We start from the raw sequence: 16,966 nt of genomic DNA, 5'->3' as shown, positions 1-16,966 counted from the left end.
TCCGACGTTCTCTCTCTCTTTGCTTCTCCCTTCTTCATATCTGTGCATTATTACATCCTTTTTAAAAGCCTGGCTGCGGTTTTGCCCATTGTAGGCGTGTGGTTGCATTTCATGTATGGTGGTGCTATGGATCAAAATCCATATAACGTTTCGGATGGAAACTAGAAAAGCCTCGAGGGCCCAGAAAAATAGTCTGACGTAGTCATATTCGGCACAATATTTTTCGAAAGGTTTAGGTTTAAAGTAAGCTATACTCTATTGATGTAAAAAAAAGTGTTCTATAGATGATATTTGGTTTGACGTATTTCTAGTGTTTGATGTTGAGATAGATAGATAGCAATATGTCACTGTTTAAGTATCATATCGATTTTTTAGCAAATACAAATACCGTGGAAATATCGCTTGATTTAGAGCAAAAATGTTGCTTGTCGTAAATTTGAAACTTAGACCCTTCTGAGTCCAAAACAAAAATTTATAGAAAATTGTCTACACCCTGAATGATATTTCTATAGAATCAAGAATCTGCAGGGGCAAATATATCCACAGTTATATATCTTACTATACAAAGAGACGCGGTTTCTCTCTCTCTCTCTTTCTCTCTCTCTCTCTCTCTCTCTCTCTCTCTCTCTCTCTCTCTCTCTCTCTCTCTCTTTCTCTCTCTCTCTCTTTCTCTAACACCAGCTCTAAATAAAAAATATTCTCTTCTATTTCTTTATTCCTTATTTTTTTTACGCAATCCCAAAGGTTGGTTCAGTTCACGGAACAAGGGCTATCCTATTTATTTTAGTTCTTTCTTTGCACGCTGGACGGCGCTTCTATCTCTATCATTTTCTGCTAGTTCAAAACGTGTTTTTTCTTTCTTTCCTTCTTCTTTCTGCCGGCTATCCAGCATCCATCCTATCCCTCTTCTTTTCTAATTCTGAATGCCCGGATTTGGTACAATGGATGGAGAGTCCGGCTGAATAGCGCGAGATTGAGAGAGGCTCTGTGGGGAGGATGGAGAAGGAGGGTCAGTTTATTTCCGGTCACCTGGATCAGAAAGGAGTCTGCGTTGCACGTACGCGCCGGAGCGATTTCTCTGTGTCCACTATCGGTCATCACAATCGTCCAGGGAACTCGGGAGGATTCCGGACAAAATGTTGTCTCTTCTTCCAACTCCCCCCTCCGACTATAGGCAGCGTCGTTCGTAATTCGGATTCTTTTTCAACCTGGAGCGGATGGACTTATGGGGAAGGGGGTGGGAATGGTCAAGAATGTTTTGAGTCTTATAGAATGGTTGTAGACTTGGAATGGTCCAATTTTAATACAGGGATTATTTTCTTCTTAAGAAATGTTGCTATGATTTTGATTTTATTTAAATTAATCATTACGTCACTGCGTTTAGCAATTCGGATCACCTGGATTAATTATCATAATTTAATCACGAGGATTCAAATGGTAGTTACGTGAATTACTTTCTTTAGATTTTTTTAATTTATTATCGTATTATGATATGAATTTTAAAATAATTTTTTTAAAATGAGCAAAATCTTGGTTTGAATTTCCATTCATTCTCAGTTTGCAACTAATCTGTAAGCTCAAAAAAAAAATTGTTTCGTTTTGTACAATCCACAGTTTCCCAATGACCATTTCTCAGTCCTTGAGGATTAAGACAGGAGAGAGATATGTTCTCCGTAACGTAACACTATAGAGGGTCCTTACTTAGTCCACCAGGCCCAAGTGTGTCTCGAAGAAGAATTGGTGTTCCTCTCTTTCTCTCTGTAGCTGGCAATTTGTTAAGCCTTAGCTTTCTTTACTTGACCCGTAAGGGACAAAGGTTATTCCCGGGGATTGTCGAATGCCGGCAGCCTCTTTCTTTCTCTCTAGCTGCCTTTAAAGAAAAGAGGATAATCTGTTACCCGATACACAGACGCGTGACCTTTTATAGTTCTTCAGCTAGAATGACCGGCTCCAATGAACACCCAAAGACGGATTAATTCTCGCAGCTTTTTTTTCTTCTTAGTTCTTCTTTTATACATTTAGTTTACACTCCTATAGTAAAGCTGTTGAGAGGTAAAATAACGTACATATGGATTGAAATAAGCGAGGAGTTAGTCCGTTTTAGACATAAATACCTTTCAAACTTTTGCCAGACAAGTTGGGCGAGCTGAAGAACTTTATTCTGAAATATTTTTTGATATTTACGTCTGTGTTCTTCTTCATTTGTTCAAGAACTTTCATTATTTTAGTAAATTATTAGAATTAGATTAACATCTTTGATATACCGAAAATTACTTACCAAAATCAATTTTCCTTTAGACTAATAAGCCCTGGAACCTCTCGATTTCGGGACGGAGTTAAAAACTTCAGTTTGTTTTTTAAAGAAAATGTTTTCTTTTAGAGTAAAGTTTGTTTGAGACTTTGAAAAGGTTTTTCTTTGGGGGAGGGGGTGTATAATGTAAGAACATTGAAGATATTTCTTATAAAACTATATCCATTTCTATTTCAAGAAGAGTGGGGGTCCAGAAAATACACTCTAGATTCCAAATTCATTGGCTATAACTTTTGATCCCCTCTCACCCTAAAGTTTTGGAGGGATGGTGCGGTACTCCTTAAAGGAGAAAAAATACCCAATTCCCCGACACTTGAAAGAGATTGATAAGCTCCTTGGAAGTTTTTTCTTTCTCTCTTTCTCGCACATACACATACTCTTACTTGGTTTTAAGTATATCGTCGAATTTAAGTTTTAAGTCTTTTGATGTTTTCGGAATTCGGATCTCTATGCTCTATAGCTTATCCCCGTGTTTTCTGGTAATACCCCTGAATTTTGGCTTCGATAGACTAACTTTGGTGCGCAGCGGATGGAACGTATCTACAGGGGCTGTCTTGGGGAAAAATTTTAGTTTTTGTTTCAAGATGAATTAGGCTTAGAAGGTTTGGAATTCTAAAATAGGCTTAGTAGGTTTGGATTCATAAATCTGGCTTAGTAGGTTTGGATTCATAAATCTGGCTTAGTAGGTTTGGATTCATAAATCTGGCTTAGTAGGTTTGGATTCATAAATCTGGCTTAGTAGGTTTGGATTCATAAATTATAGGCTTAGTAGGTTTGGATTCATAAATTATAGGCTTAGTAGGTTTGGATTTATAAATTATAGGCTTAGTAGGTTTGGATTTATAAATTATAGGCTTAGTAGGTTTGGATTTATAAATTATAGGCTTAGTAGGTTTTTAATTTATAAATTAGGCTTAGTAGGTTTTTAATTTATAAATCAGGCTTAGTAGGTTTTTAATTTATAAATTAGGCTTAGTAGGTTTTTAATTTATAAATCAGGCTTAGTAGGTTTTTAATTTATAAATCAGGCTTAGTAGGTTTTTAATTTATAAATTAGGCTTAGTAGGTTTTAATTTATAAATTAGGCTTAGTAGGTTTTAATTTATAAATTAGGCTTAGTAGGTTTTAATTTATAAATTAGGCTTAGTAGGTTTTAATTTATAAATTAGGCTTAGTAGGTTTGGATTTATAAATTAGGCTTAGTAGGTTTGGATTTATAAATTAGGCTTAGTAGGTTTGGATTTATAAATTAGACTTAGTAGTTTGGATTCATAGATCTGGCTTAGCAGGTTTGGATTCATAAATCTGGCTTAGCAGGTTTGGATTCATAAATCTGGCTTAGCAGGTTTGGATTCATAAATCTGGCTTAGCAGGTTTGGATTCATAGATCTGGATTAGCAGGTTTGGATTCATAAATCTGGCTTAGCAGGTTTGGATTCATAAATCTGGCTTAGCAGGTTTTAAATTCTAAAATAGGCTTAGTAGTTTGGGCATCATTACCCGGAAATACATTTAGGAGTGTGACCAAGGAAGGAAAAAAATCGATTGAAATTTTAAAATTTCTGAAAAGAGAATCTTTATTTAGGCTTCGCATTTTCCTCATCCCTTAAATAACGTATAATATTTAAAAAAAAACCAAAAAAAAACCAGCAATTGAAGCAAGAATTCTTATTGCTTCATTCCAAACAATCCCTAAAGAGAGTTGAATATTTTTGGTGGGTGGGGGAGGAAAAATGAGAAACGACTTCCTCCTTTATTTTGGACCTTATTCAAAGAGAAAAAGAAAAAAAGAAAAAAAGAAAATCAACACTTCAAACAAAATAGTCTCGACGTTGCATTATGGGTTGAAGAAAAATAGCATCCCTTAACGCTCGTAACACGAGGGGCAAACCCCCAAATATCAACCATTCCTACATGGAAAGCGAGGAGAAAGAGAAGAGAAGAAAAAACGATTTATTTTACTCGTTTTAGAAATAAAAAAACGCGGGACCAATCTCGCGGTTTTTTATACGATCTCATTTCTCGAGAGGGAATTCCCAAAAACACCGTGTATTTCAATCCCTCTCAACAATGATGGAGGTGAAGTTATACTCTACACATTGCCGCCGCGGTGTTGGTTTAGCGATGTTCAAAGGTTTTAGTGACTTTAAATTGTGTTGGGGATGTCTGGGTTGTTCGGGGTCGCCTCAGAGGTCGTAAAAATGTGACATCATCAGATGTGTTGTGATGTATGGTTTTTGGGTCTACTTTCAAGACATTTTTTTGGGAAACTGGGCATTAACCAGAAGTTGAAAATTTACTTAAAATCATTTTGATAATTGACTGATTAAAATTTATTACAGAATCTTTCAGAGCGTGTGGATTAATTAAGGGTTTTATTTTGACTTGAAAAAGATTTCCAGTTTAATTAAATTAAATTTTCGATGCAATTTAAGATATTAAAAGAACTCTTTCTAGACTTTTAGATAAACAAAACCAATGGGTTTATTTTTTTAAGTTTTTTTTCTTTTGGGGGAAAATAAACACGCTTTTTACAAGATTTGCTATTTCATAAAATATTAAAATAACTTTCTTAAACCTTATTCAAAACATTTCTCTGTAAGAGACTAAAAAAAAGAACCTGCCGCTATACCTGTGAAAACTATTCCCATGCTGATAAAAATTTCAGTCTCTAAACCTAGCAACCATATACAGTTTCTGCAAAAACAAAAATGTTAAGACTACTCTCGCTCTCTCTCTCTCTCCAAAACCACGGAAAGAGAGAAAAACTTTATATTATTCAAAGACTCCAAAGGAGCAAAGCGCCAGAGTGTGGAGAAACATTAGCCAAGGCCTAAAGGTGTACCTTTTCCAAAAAGAGGAATACATTTTTATTATTTCCCAAAACTCTTGTCATCCCTGTGGTTATTTCACACTCGACGATTTTGTCAAGGCGCAGAAAATAGCCGCGGCGTATTTTTCCATTTTTCCAAAGCTCCGGAAAAGGCGGGAAACCACTATAGGGACCAAGGGAGTCTGGTGAAGCTAGTTCTAAAGCCTAGGATGGTGGTAAAAAAAGTATTTTACAGAGGGAAAAACACCTTGTACTATATTTTTCCCCGCGCATTTCTCGGCCCATTACGTCCCTTTTACCACGGAAAACACTAGCAGTCGTCGACAAAAAGCGCGTTCGCGAACTTGGACCAAAAACCAATCATCTTTCGATAAGCCTTGGTTGGCTCTTTATAGTGGGACTAGCTGGGGTGTAAGGCTATTATGGAAAAGCTCTTGAAAGAGAAAGGGTTTGTTATACTACTAGGCTAGGCCTAAACAGGAGAGGTCTCTCGCTTGGTTGCGTCTCTCCTTCCCCTTTCGCGCCCAAATCCCTGTTCAGCATCTTCCGAGTATCTCCGAGTGTTAGGCCTAATACACACCACCGCGAAACTATACCTTAGCAGTACTGCTTACGCCACTTCAAAAGGACATCAAGCGAACCCTTCCTGCACTCTCTGGCAGTTTTATTGTCTCATCTTTGTGAAGACTTATTTTAGAATGAGGAGGGACGAGTGTTTAAACTTGGGTTTAGTTCCCATTCAAGATAGACAAAAGATTTCATTGTTTTGGAGTTCAAAACCTGTTGAAAACTTGAACGTTTTAACGCTAACCAAAAGCTCAAAACCTTAAAGTAGAGCGTTGACTGCTTGCAAAATATATCACCCCTGAAATTCTGATTTTTCTTGGTAACAGGCTTTAGTTTTCTAGGGTGGAAAATCAACCCAAAATAGTTGATTCATTTAAGTCTTCCTTTAATTTTAATGTTAAATGTAGCGCGTAAATTTGGGTAGTCATAAACTGGACGATAGAAATAGGAAAATGGCTTTTAGAATTGTAAAAATATTTCATTTTTAAGTACCACGACCATTTTACTGACCGCTCTGTAAATTGTACGAAACTGCTCCACCGTTTACATTTTTCTGAAAATACTGAGGGGCTAAGGCTATTTACATTCTTTAAACGCGTAAAATTCCCCGTAGGAAAGCTAGTTTCTTCTTGGAAAAAAATACTCATTTCAAGACTGGAACATTCTGGGTTTAGTGCGAACCAAGCTCGTTAGGTTTAGAATCGCGCGGGAAAGTTCTCGCGCCTTAAATAGGGCGAAGCGGATCAAGTCTACGAGAGAAATTATTGTCAAGCTATAGCTAGCATTGGTTCTACAACACGTAGTATAGCTCCCTTTATGATATAAGACAGTGAAGGAATTTTGTAGCGGTTTTAACACCACTTTAAATGGTGACGAACTATGGCGCCTCAAATGGCGCGAAAAGCCGCGCGCGCGATGAATGAGTTCCTATTAAAAGAGCGGGAAATTTTGAAGCGAGGATAAGGATATGGTGGACTCCGTTGTGGGTGGGGGTTACGTAAGGGCAATAGCACGCGACACCCAAAAATGGGGGGGGGGTGAAGAAGAGAAGAGCAAATGGCGGGAAAAGCGCAACTTTATTATTAAAGACTAAAATAGTTGATGCAACGAGAGTCTATGATATATTCAACAACTCCATTTTGCACTTACGTATAGAAAGGCGACTATAGTTATTATTTATTTTCTAAGGGTTGTTTTGAAGTAGTAGTTCTTTCATTTTATATAAAGTATGAATTTCGAACTAAACTTCAATTAATTATTACTTTTCACGACTTAGGAATTTTTACTCTTGAAATTCGCGGGGGTCTAGGCGAATAATAGACTAAATTTAGACCTCAAACAGTTACTGTACCACCTGAGACTATATCGTATCACTGGCAAAGTCTATCCGTAACCCCTTAGTCAATAGCATCTTTTGGAAAAGAGCCGAATGTTTTCGTACATGATTCTCTTTAGTCCTTAGGATATATCTAAAAACTCTCATAGGATAAATCTCCTTGTTATCCCTCGATGAGTAAGAATTTTCCCGTTATTTACTCTTCCGATAATCCATCGTCTTTCGGTGTGCTACCGTCATTATCTGAAGAAAAACAGCATTATTTTCTTCCCTAATCAGCTGCTTCTATACTTCTGATCCCTTATATAACCCACCGTGCCCTCTAGCGAGATCGAGTGATTAGTTCTCTCTAGCACTCCCTGTGTTTCGTTTACGCGAGTATTAATACTATGGGAGAAGTATATTAACCGTCGTAGTTATCAAATCGAGACATTGATAAAAATAAGGTTTCAAGTCTGTCCTCACTGATGTGGTGGATCGAGTTTTGCCTGTAAGTTCCATTGGACCGAATAAAAACTTACCTTAACCTAATTAATGTTGTCATAAACGTGGTTCTGGATTAATCATAAATTGAAAATATGTCCTGAATTGAGTTTTGATTTCTTTGTCATCAAAATTTTCGTACACTTCTGCCTTTGATCTCATTGGACCGAAAGTAGCTTTGAGTATATTAATCTAAATTTGATAATGTCCGATTAGTTTACTTCTAGTAGCCGCATTATATAACTCGCGGTACAATGTCAGTGTAGCGCCTCCACTGTTAACTTAACATTCTCTAACTAAGCGTGCCACTGAGAATAAACAGCAGGACCCACTAATTCTCTTCGCTAGGCCTTTTTTTGTGTAATGTGTTATCCTCGTGGATTCTTCCTCTATTTGCTTACCAATTTATGTAAGCTCTTCTTCGTTCCATAAGCTCTTCCTTTTCTGGATGGACTCGTGGCATACAGTGAATTTTCTCTACTCCAGAGGATGTAGAGGTACTACTACTGCAGTAGAAAAAAATAATACTTGACTATAGTTGACAATTACCACACTGCTACTGGTACGAGTTCAAGACTTCTTTTGGCAAACAAGATCAGTAAATATAGGCCTAACAAAATCTTTTCCAATGACCTAAATAGGTTAGATTTTTAGGTATTTAGAAATGTTTTTGTTGTTAAGCCTTGTACATTTAGTATTGGTTTTGTTGCTATCAGAGACTTTCATGGGCTTTCAAATTTCTTTGGCTAATTGGTGGACTTTTCCGTTTCTCTTAATTCACCAATCTCCTTTAACGACGCGTTCGCATTATAAAAAAAAAACCCTCCAAAGTTTCACTGTGCTCGTGTCGTTGCTAGATGCTAATGATACCTTCTTGGGGCATCAAAGACAAATTTGCTAGGTGCGAACGAAACTTTCTTCGTCATTGTAGGGGACTTCATTCGCGATCTCCCTCATTTACGACTAGAAAACAATCATGGAAAAAACGTCCATTCTAACTGCGGACTCTTCTCGAGAGAACTATTATACATTAGCGACGTAGAAGAAGGGGAGAAAAGGCTTAACGTTAGGACTAGGAAAGCGACTAAGCCTTTGTATACTTTCACCCCTTCCGCTTCCGTTCCTGAAATCTCCGCTTTCCCGCTTAACCTATAGTGTACTTTATAGTCACGGGGTGCTAAAACAGCGTTTTATAGCTCGCGAACAGAAAGCTAAGACCTTAGTCCCTATCCTTTTCTTTCGCCGACTGGAATTAGCGTGCGGGTTCTCTCTGTCGTATGCTTTTAAGGGAATGTGAAATACTGAAATAAGTTGACCAGATATGACGTGGCAAAACCCCAAACAAGACCAGAAAGATAAACATTGAGCTGTATGAAGAACGTATATATTTACCAAGGCCTAACTGTTTTAATGTGATTGCGAGTGTAGGACAAGTAGTAACGAATGGTGTGCATTTCACATTCACTTAATCCTCCCCCCCCCCTCCATACAAGTCCGCACACTAAAGAATTTGGGCAACCGAATTGTAATGTCCTTTTTCGACGATGGGATGTCTTTTGCCACCACCAAAGAGACGTCCTAATGAACTTGTCTTCTCCGAAAACTCAACCCTGGCTCTTTCTTAGAAATAGGTTTTCCAGCTTCTCCAGCCGCAACGACACAGTGATAATTGTGCCTTTTAAGCGACTTGGCTTCCAAATTTTTATCGAGACTCGGGGAAAATCCGCTCTTATCCTGATTGCGTTTTTAAAACTTTTTAAACGGCTATTATCTGGCTATTTTTCCAACAACCCATTTTCCTATAGCAATTGCGCTTAACCGCGGCAATGGTTTTTTTGCCTTTGAAAGTGTACCGAAGTTAACGGGGGGTTTAGCGTATTGCGTATTTGCCTAATTAGACGCCTTTCTTTACTATTAACTCATCATCGAAAAAATTTCAAGCTTTAAATTTAAATTTTCTTTCAAATGAGTTTCTGTTAAAAAATTATGAAATTATTCAAAAACTAGCGCTAATTTAAACAGTGGCCCGGACGGCAAATTTTCATGGAACATTTTCGAGTAAAAATAGTCCAAACTATATCCCCTTTGAATTGAGCTATTTCTGTCACAAAAGAAATGTTTCCAAGTTTCCTTAAAAGCAAATAAAAAATATATAAATAAAAAATGATTTGTTAGATTTGTTAGATTTCTATGTTATTGACGTTAAGGATAAAAAATAATCTTTAGAAAATTACTATAGTATTTTTGTTGGACTCTTTTTTGATACAAAGCAATGTTATTTTGGACTCTATTATTCTTGATTGTCCCGTATTGTGAGGGAACAGTAGTTCAATATTGGAATTGGAGACATTTCCTTGTTTCGAAAATTCTTTGAAGGATGGCGCCACCGCCCGCGCGTATGTCTCAGTTCAGTTCTATCTCCCTCTCTCCTTTAACGAAGGACTATTGTTAAATGATCAGGGACTTATTCCCATATGAGATGAGATCTTTATGAACTTGCTACAGTTTTATTCTCATTTAAATTAAACACGGTGATCAATAATAAAAATGAACGAACACAATTCAACTTGGAATTATCACATTATCACTATGGAGTATTTTACGGATGACCCCTTAAATTTAATTAATAAATGATTTCTAATCTAATTAAGAATATATATATATTTAAAATTAATGAATCTAATCAATATTATATTAATTTGTAGTTTGGACGAAATTCAAGTTCGCAACCAAGCTTCGTGGACAAACCTCATCGAATTCGCAAGGCACTTCTCACACAAAGTAAGACAAAGTTTTCATATTTGCTTTTGTACAATTTTGGAAAACCCTTTATGGGAAAGCAATTCCTTGTGAAACTAAACAGCGAAGCTGTTATGTTTTGACAAAACAGGTATACTCCTTTTTAGTTTCGCGGAAAGGTACCAAAAATATATACACGATATATTAAATTTTTCTTTCTAATTCACTCGACCATTAAGCAAAAATGAACCAAGATGGTGTGCCTAGAAAGGGTTTTTATTTTTTTTTAGTTTTTAGTTTTTATTCCCTGAATGCTTTTCAAAAATCAAGAGAACACATCGTCGCTGCTAAAGGTTTTCCTATTTTTGTCGCACGACCGTTTTCCCGCGCTTTTATCCCGCCAAAGTTTCAAACGTAACCCTCTTGATGATTATTGGATAAAACCGAAGTTAGAGTTGTGAGATTTTGTACCCCAAAATGTGTAAGATAAGCGCAACACGTAATGCTGGTCGTTTTTTTGTCATCTTTTACGTGTGACATAACTTCTAGTTAATTTAATTCTAAATGAGTAGGATTTTAGGTAAGGGGGTGGGGACCTGTCTCTCTTTCTCTTTTACACTAAATCTTCTCAATCCTTTTTAGTTTGGGCGCGAGCTAGGACTTCATTCTCCTTGTGTACTTGTTCCACGGGAATATATAGGACTATATACTGGATTGGGACTTTGATGGGATGAAAACGTTGTTTATTCATTTACGCTTCTTTAACCCTAAACATTTTTACCTGCACTAGGAGGGGAATTTCCTACACTTGGTCGTGTTTTCGACAATCCCAGCTCGCGGAAACTTTGGGTTTATTTTGAAAAAAAGAATTGCTAGGAAAGTTAAGTTCACGGGGGGCGTTTATTGTAGTTGGTAGGATTGTCTGTCTGTCTGTCTGAAAAATGCCATTGATTTATTTTTGATACGATAAAACTTTGAAATAATTGGGTAGGCCTATATTATGTAACCTATGACCCCGTAAGTGAAGAATATGATATTGTTTAATATTAAGGTTAGTTTCTTAGTACTTCGTGATTTGAATTTGGTGGAAAATTAGTTTTCACAATATGTGTAATGGACTCGCGACATCTTGTTGCGATTTGGGATTCTAGACTTTCTAGTTGGGCCCTGCCCTTTTGATAAAAGAAGAGTTTTCCAATGGGGCTCTGTTGCGAGGAAACCTTAGGAAAAGGTGGAGGTGGTATGGGGGGGGGAACAGGAGTCTCCTTTTATTTGACTTTGATTTTCCTCTCATTAACTCTCTCTGTGATTTGCCGCTCTTTCACAAAATTCTATTTTATACCGTAGCTATAGGCGTATACTGTACTTGAAGCTCTTCTGCCACCACACTCCCCTGTCCCTATTGCACCAACCGAAACTGGCGTGTTTTTAGTTTTCACTCTTCCAGGGAAACTTTTCCCAAAGCTTTTGTATAAGAGTCCATCTCTTATACAAGAACATACCTTTATCTAGCTGTTTTACCTCTTTTTGGATAAAAGCACTCGCGTATATTCAAAATTGTCTGGGCCTAGCTGTAAGGATTCTTATCGCTAGTCCTTAGGCGAAATCATTATTTCTTTTTTGCATGGTAGATCGGTTTTTCCAATTTTAAGATTTTTTTTAATTTTGATATTTGAGAAATCCATTTGGAGAATGATATTTTAAGGATTTTTTTCTCGCTAATTTTGAATGATTTTCATTTAGATTAATTTCTCTCTCGAAATTAAAATTGGCGATAAATAAATTTTGAAATCGTGTCAACTATATACCAGACCTTTTTTAGAGATGTAGGTCTACTACCCTTTTTTCTAACATCACATATTTCCAAGACCTATTATTCGGTAATGAAGCCACAAAATTGAAATTTCGTGCAAATTTCATAGCAGCCTGTCAATATAGAAAACTCGACAAAAATCTGTGTTTTTGAGAAAACAGGGAAAATAAAAAATAAAAGAAAATTTCTTAAGACCCAGGTTAAAAAACTTTAAAAAAGCTCTCCACCCTCGGGGGTATCGGCGAAAACGATCTGGCAGATTTCATCCTTAAAGAATGGGGGGTGAGAAATCTGGCACGACAAAGTCACTCTAGGATAACTTCAAAAGCTAGCGACGCGACGACACACACGACAGTGGTGTGTGTGTGTGTGTGTGAGGACATGTATTCACGATTCCCCTTATAATATTATAGGCTTATATAAAAAGTCGGAACTGATCAAAGAAAATCGAGCCCCCCTGTTTTTTCCATGCTCTCAGCATCCCTTCGAGCTGCTGATGCTCCTCAGCTTCCCTCTTAAAAAACTATAACACCATCCATCCATTCCCCCTAACCTTATTTCAAACGAAACTTATGGAAAAACGTGTCACACTGAACGAGATCCTTTATTTCGAGTTCACTGTATTACTTCAGTTTTTGTTATCATGATAAAAAAATAAGAGGGGATGATACCCATGGGGCAGAGAAGTCTGGGATACATTTTCTTCTTCGATACTCTCACATTTTCATTTGATACCATAGGTCTCTTGACTGACAATGTTCTTAAGCAATCAAGATTGGTGGATAAGCATTTGTAGTTGTTTAGTATGTAATCTTTAAAAGCTACAATGACGTATAAGGTACAGGTCGTGGTGTGGGACAACATATTGAATTTCACGGTCAACCTGTTAAGTGAATTCTTTTGAGTGTTAGACTATCAATTCTGCCATCTCGAAAAAAATATTACTGGACTTACTAGGACTTATGTTTCCCAATAGAGATTAATATTTGAGCATCCAGAAAAAGTTTCTTTTTTTGGAGAAGTGGTTCCTTTCTCACTTTGACGAATTTATGGCAAACTTTTGATACAATTTTGAAGCTGTGGCCAAAAATGTGACAATGGGAAACTGACTTAAATTAGTTTTAAAGTTAAAAAATTCCGGCTCGTCACTCGCGCGTATAAATCTTTTTTTTTTTCCTTTTCTTCTTCTTTCTTAGTTTTTCTTCTGGTTCATTTTGCTAAATCCTTCTTAAAATAGCGATTCTTCTAACTTCGACTAATCATTTTTTGCTCTCCATTCTTCTTGTCTCCGTCGCGCAATCTTGGTGTTATTGTTCCTAAAAGCGTCCGCGTTCATTCTTTCGGAAGAAAAAAGAAATATTCCGTCGTTCAGTTCCCGTTCCTCCTTCGTTCTATGGTATGGTGACATTCGAACTGTCACTAGATGTTGCTCATTTGCCAAGCTTTTCTTATCTTGACAATGGGAAAAACGGTTCTCTCCTCGTAGCACTCCCCATCCACCAGACTCGATCCCTACTGCACTACTCTATCTTTTCTATTTTGTTCCACCCTCGCGGTGCTACGCTTACGTTTAACTATTGTCTCTTCCGACACCTCTCTACTTTACGGAACAAGTAGATGAGATGGTTAGAGTAGACGAGTTTGATGAACCGATGCAGGGTTGGTAAAAATTTGCCTTAGCGCTTGTGCTGTAGTCTCTTCGTATCATTCATGAGAGTGCGCAGAGACGGCAATATATCAACCCCCTTGTATGTCCCAATAAGGTCTTTGCGCGTGACATCAAGTTACCTTCCCCCTTTCCTCTCCCCTTGCCGGCTGCCCGCTCTGGCCACGTTAGGACGCCATGTTGACATCCCCTGAAAACCTTTTTTTGACCCCTATTTCTTCCCCCTTTTTACTCTCGCGGAAACACCCTATTCTGCTTACCAACTTTTTTTACGTCGAGAAATTCTATTGGTAGATGTCTTCAATGAAGATAAGAGAACTTTTCGGTCTTACTGCGAATTGTTCTTAGCTATCTCGTCTACGAAAAAGGCGAGTATAGTTCTTCCCCCTTGTAGCTGCAGCCTGCACGGTGCACATTCTCCTATCGCTCCATCAAGCGTGTTGAAAGATATAAGGCTTTAAATACATACATAAAAACTATCCTATCGGTAGAATTACGACAACAATAGACGCGCGAGGCGTCGGTAGAATGAAAGGGCCCCCTCGACCTAGCTGACTTCGAATGAAACGATTGTTTTTGCAGATTTGCAGACAGAAGTGAGATTTTTTTATTCTGCGCTCTGAACTATTATTAGAAACTTAAATACCTAACTGTCATTCAGGTATGTTTCCTTTTTCTTCGCGGTTGCGGTCACTGTTTACTTCAATGTTTTTATAGAAAATCAAATAATTAGTTAATTGTAAAATATTTAAAATTTTTATATAATTTACTTGCACATTAAGTGTCTCAACTCGGCGGGAATATTTGAAATATTAATGTACTATTAATTATTGAAGAAGCGTATACGCAAGTCCACTCTAATTGCATGAAGCCTCAATTACGAGGAAGGCATGCAATATAAGGTAAATAAAGGTGTTTTTTTTTTTTTCATTTAAGACGCTATGCACCCCATTAATTTTATCGGATTTAGTTTCTCACATCGAACCATTCGGAATTATCTTTTGAATTAAGCCCCCTTAATCCCAACAATAGGTTAACGTATCAAAGTTCTTTTCGCGCCCATTATTAAGATAAAAGCTATTAACACGTCGTGTATAACAACTAAAATTTGTCGAGCACGGTACGCACCTTTAACTTGTGATAAGATAACAATGGCACCTTAGTTTTATTGTTTCGAACAACGGTTTTTTTTTCCTTCTTCAAAATATAGCTAATCTAAAAGCGCTCAAAAGTACGCTACCCAGCCCTTTCGTAACCCTATTATAATTTTGGGGAGTTATGTACTTGTATATTAAAGTAGCCTTGGGTGCCGCCGCCGCCGCATCACGTGAGTTTATTACGTGTAGAAACCCTTCCTTCTTTTTGCCCGTATTCAAATATTGATACAATGTTGTGATAATTATCTTTTTACCGCCAAAAATTTCATCTCCTTTCCCGCTCTTTTTGAGCGGTTTCCTTTAGCGCCAATTTCCCCTGTATTAGCGCCCTTCCCGCGTGGTTTTCCCCGCGCTATAGCCTTCTTTAAATAAAAGCGGGAAAAAGATACGGCTCGCTCTCGCGCTATAGAACAGCACGCGGAAGCTCGGTTTTGGCGCGCGAGCAAGAACGAAGCGCTCGTGCGCGCGATAATAAAACGCGCGCGAGAGCCCACCCTTCCCAACATTCCCCACTCACTCTCTCATCTCTAGAAAATTCTCATTTGGTTCGCGATTGTTGAGATTTTTCCTCTTTTGATGTTTTCAATTATTTTCCCTCATGTACGAAGCAAGCGTCATTCCCATTGAAAAAGAAGTCTTTTCTAGCTTCGTTTTTGATATCTTTCAAAGCAAATATATCTTAACTTCCGTTAATTGTATCTTTTCTTTTAAATTCTGAAATTTTTGTCTGTTTAGGTTATAATTTGAAATTCATCAAGGTTTTTTTAAAGAAATAATTAGCGCTCTTAATTGTAGTTGACATGGCCTATAATTTAAGGCCAATTACGTTAAAATCCATATTAAATAGAGTTAAAAAACTAAGAGTTTTACGACATGACGTCACGGTGGCTTCTTCAACCCCGAAAAAACCTTGTTAACTTTATTTATCATTCGATTTTATCGCGGTTTATGGCGCCTTAAGTCTAGACACTATCAATGTTCATAAACATTAACAGAAATTACGTAATTCTGGAGTTATGACGTTTGCCCTCTTAAATGGACGTTTTTCCCATCATCTCGCTACGCCCCCACACTCATTACGGTTCTATAGCTATGAATAATAATGTCCAGTCGGACGTAACAGCGCCGCCTTTGGTTTGGCTAGCCCCAAAATAGATTTCATTTAGGTTTCAAGTTAACTTGGTATTTTGTGTTTTTTATTTCCGAAATTTTTCTCTGACAATGCTTGGCTCGCGGAGTTTTGATTTGATGGAGTTGAAGCCCTATAAATTTACCTCGATCTCTTTATTAATAATGCCGCCACCGCAGAATTGATACCGAGCTGTGTATATAAGAATACTTTTTAAAACTTCTTTCGAGGTTTCAGCGTAATGTGGGAAGTATATGAACCCAAAGTTTGATTGGTGACTTGGTTTCTCCAAAGTACCTGAGGAATTGTGGAATTCGCACTTAAGCAAACGAGTTATTGTTTTCACTAGAGAAGGAGTTCGGAGTACTCTATTCCTCCTGGATGTTTGTTGGATACTTTTCTGGACGCCATTTTAAAATATGGCGGAGTTCAACTAAAATTCATGAAGTATGTCTACAGGGTTTAGTGAACCAGTAAACTCAATGTGAGCACTTGAAACGTACCCAGATTTTTCCTTAAGGAATTTCTCTTCATTTCTAACCGCCATTTTCTAAGATGGCCGCTATTTGGAATAATACTACTTAAGAGCAATGTCCTGACAAATTTTCAGCTTCTTTAATAAAACTGTTTGAGCTATCCAGTTAAATGGACTTAAAATTTTATACGTATTCATAGATAACCTTGGGTTAATATACTTCTGTCCGTAAGCATGTACCGACGTTTCAATTAAAATGAGGGAGGTTTTTGCGGGATTTCCTTTGATGTTAATTGTTTTGTTACGCGTGGAAATCTCTCTTGTATTTATACGTGAATTTTTATACGAATTAGGCTTAGCGTAATGTGTGTGGCCTATATTGGGGTGTTCAGCCTAATGCTTCAGTGATTTTTCCTTTTAAACTTGGCCGACATGGGAAATATGGACCATGATCATG

General features: G+C 37.3%; 1 protein-coding gene across 1 annotated transcript in view; it reads left to right on the top strand.

Moving 5' to 3' along the window:
- Window positions 1–16,966, top strand: part of LOC149677234 (uncharacterized) — a 241,874-nt gene that overhangs the window by 36,859 nt on the left and 188,049 nt on the right. Inside the window, exon 3 of the mRNA XM_089838260.1 lies at window positions 10,236–10,311. The gene's annotated coding sequence lies outside the window, so the exon portion shown is untranslated. The remainder of the gene's footprint in view (window positions 1–10,235; window positions 10,312–16,966) is intronic.

The sequence above is a fragment of the Phalangium opilio genome, unplaced genomic scaffold, assembly GCF_054372755.1.
Source record: "Phalangium opilio isolate 3A_F unplaced genomic scaffold, DU_Popi_V2 ptg000045l_1, whole genome shotgun sequence".
NCBI classification, from domain to species: Eukaryota; Metazoa; Arthropoda; class Arachnida; order Opiliones; family Phalangiidae; genus Phalangium; species Phalangium opilio.
The sequence above is the reverse complement of the archived record's forward strand: the minus strand, read 5'-3'. Positions and strand labels throughout refer to the sequence as shown.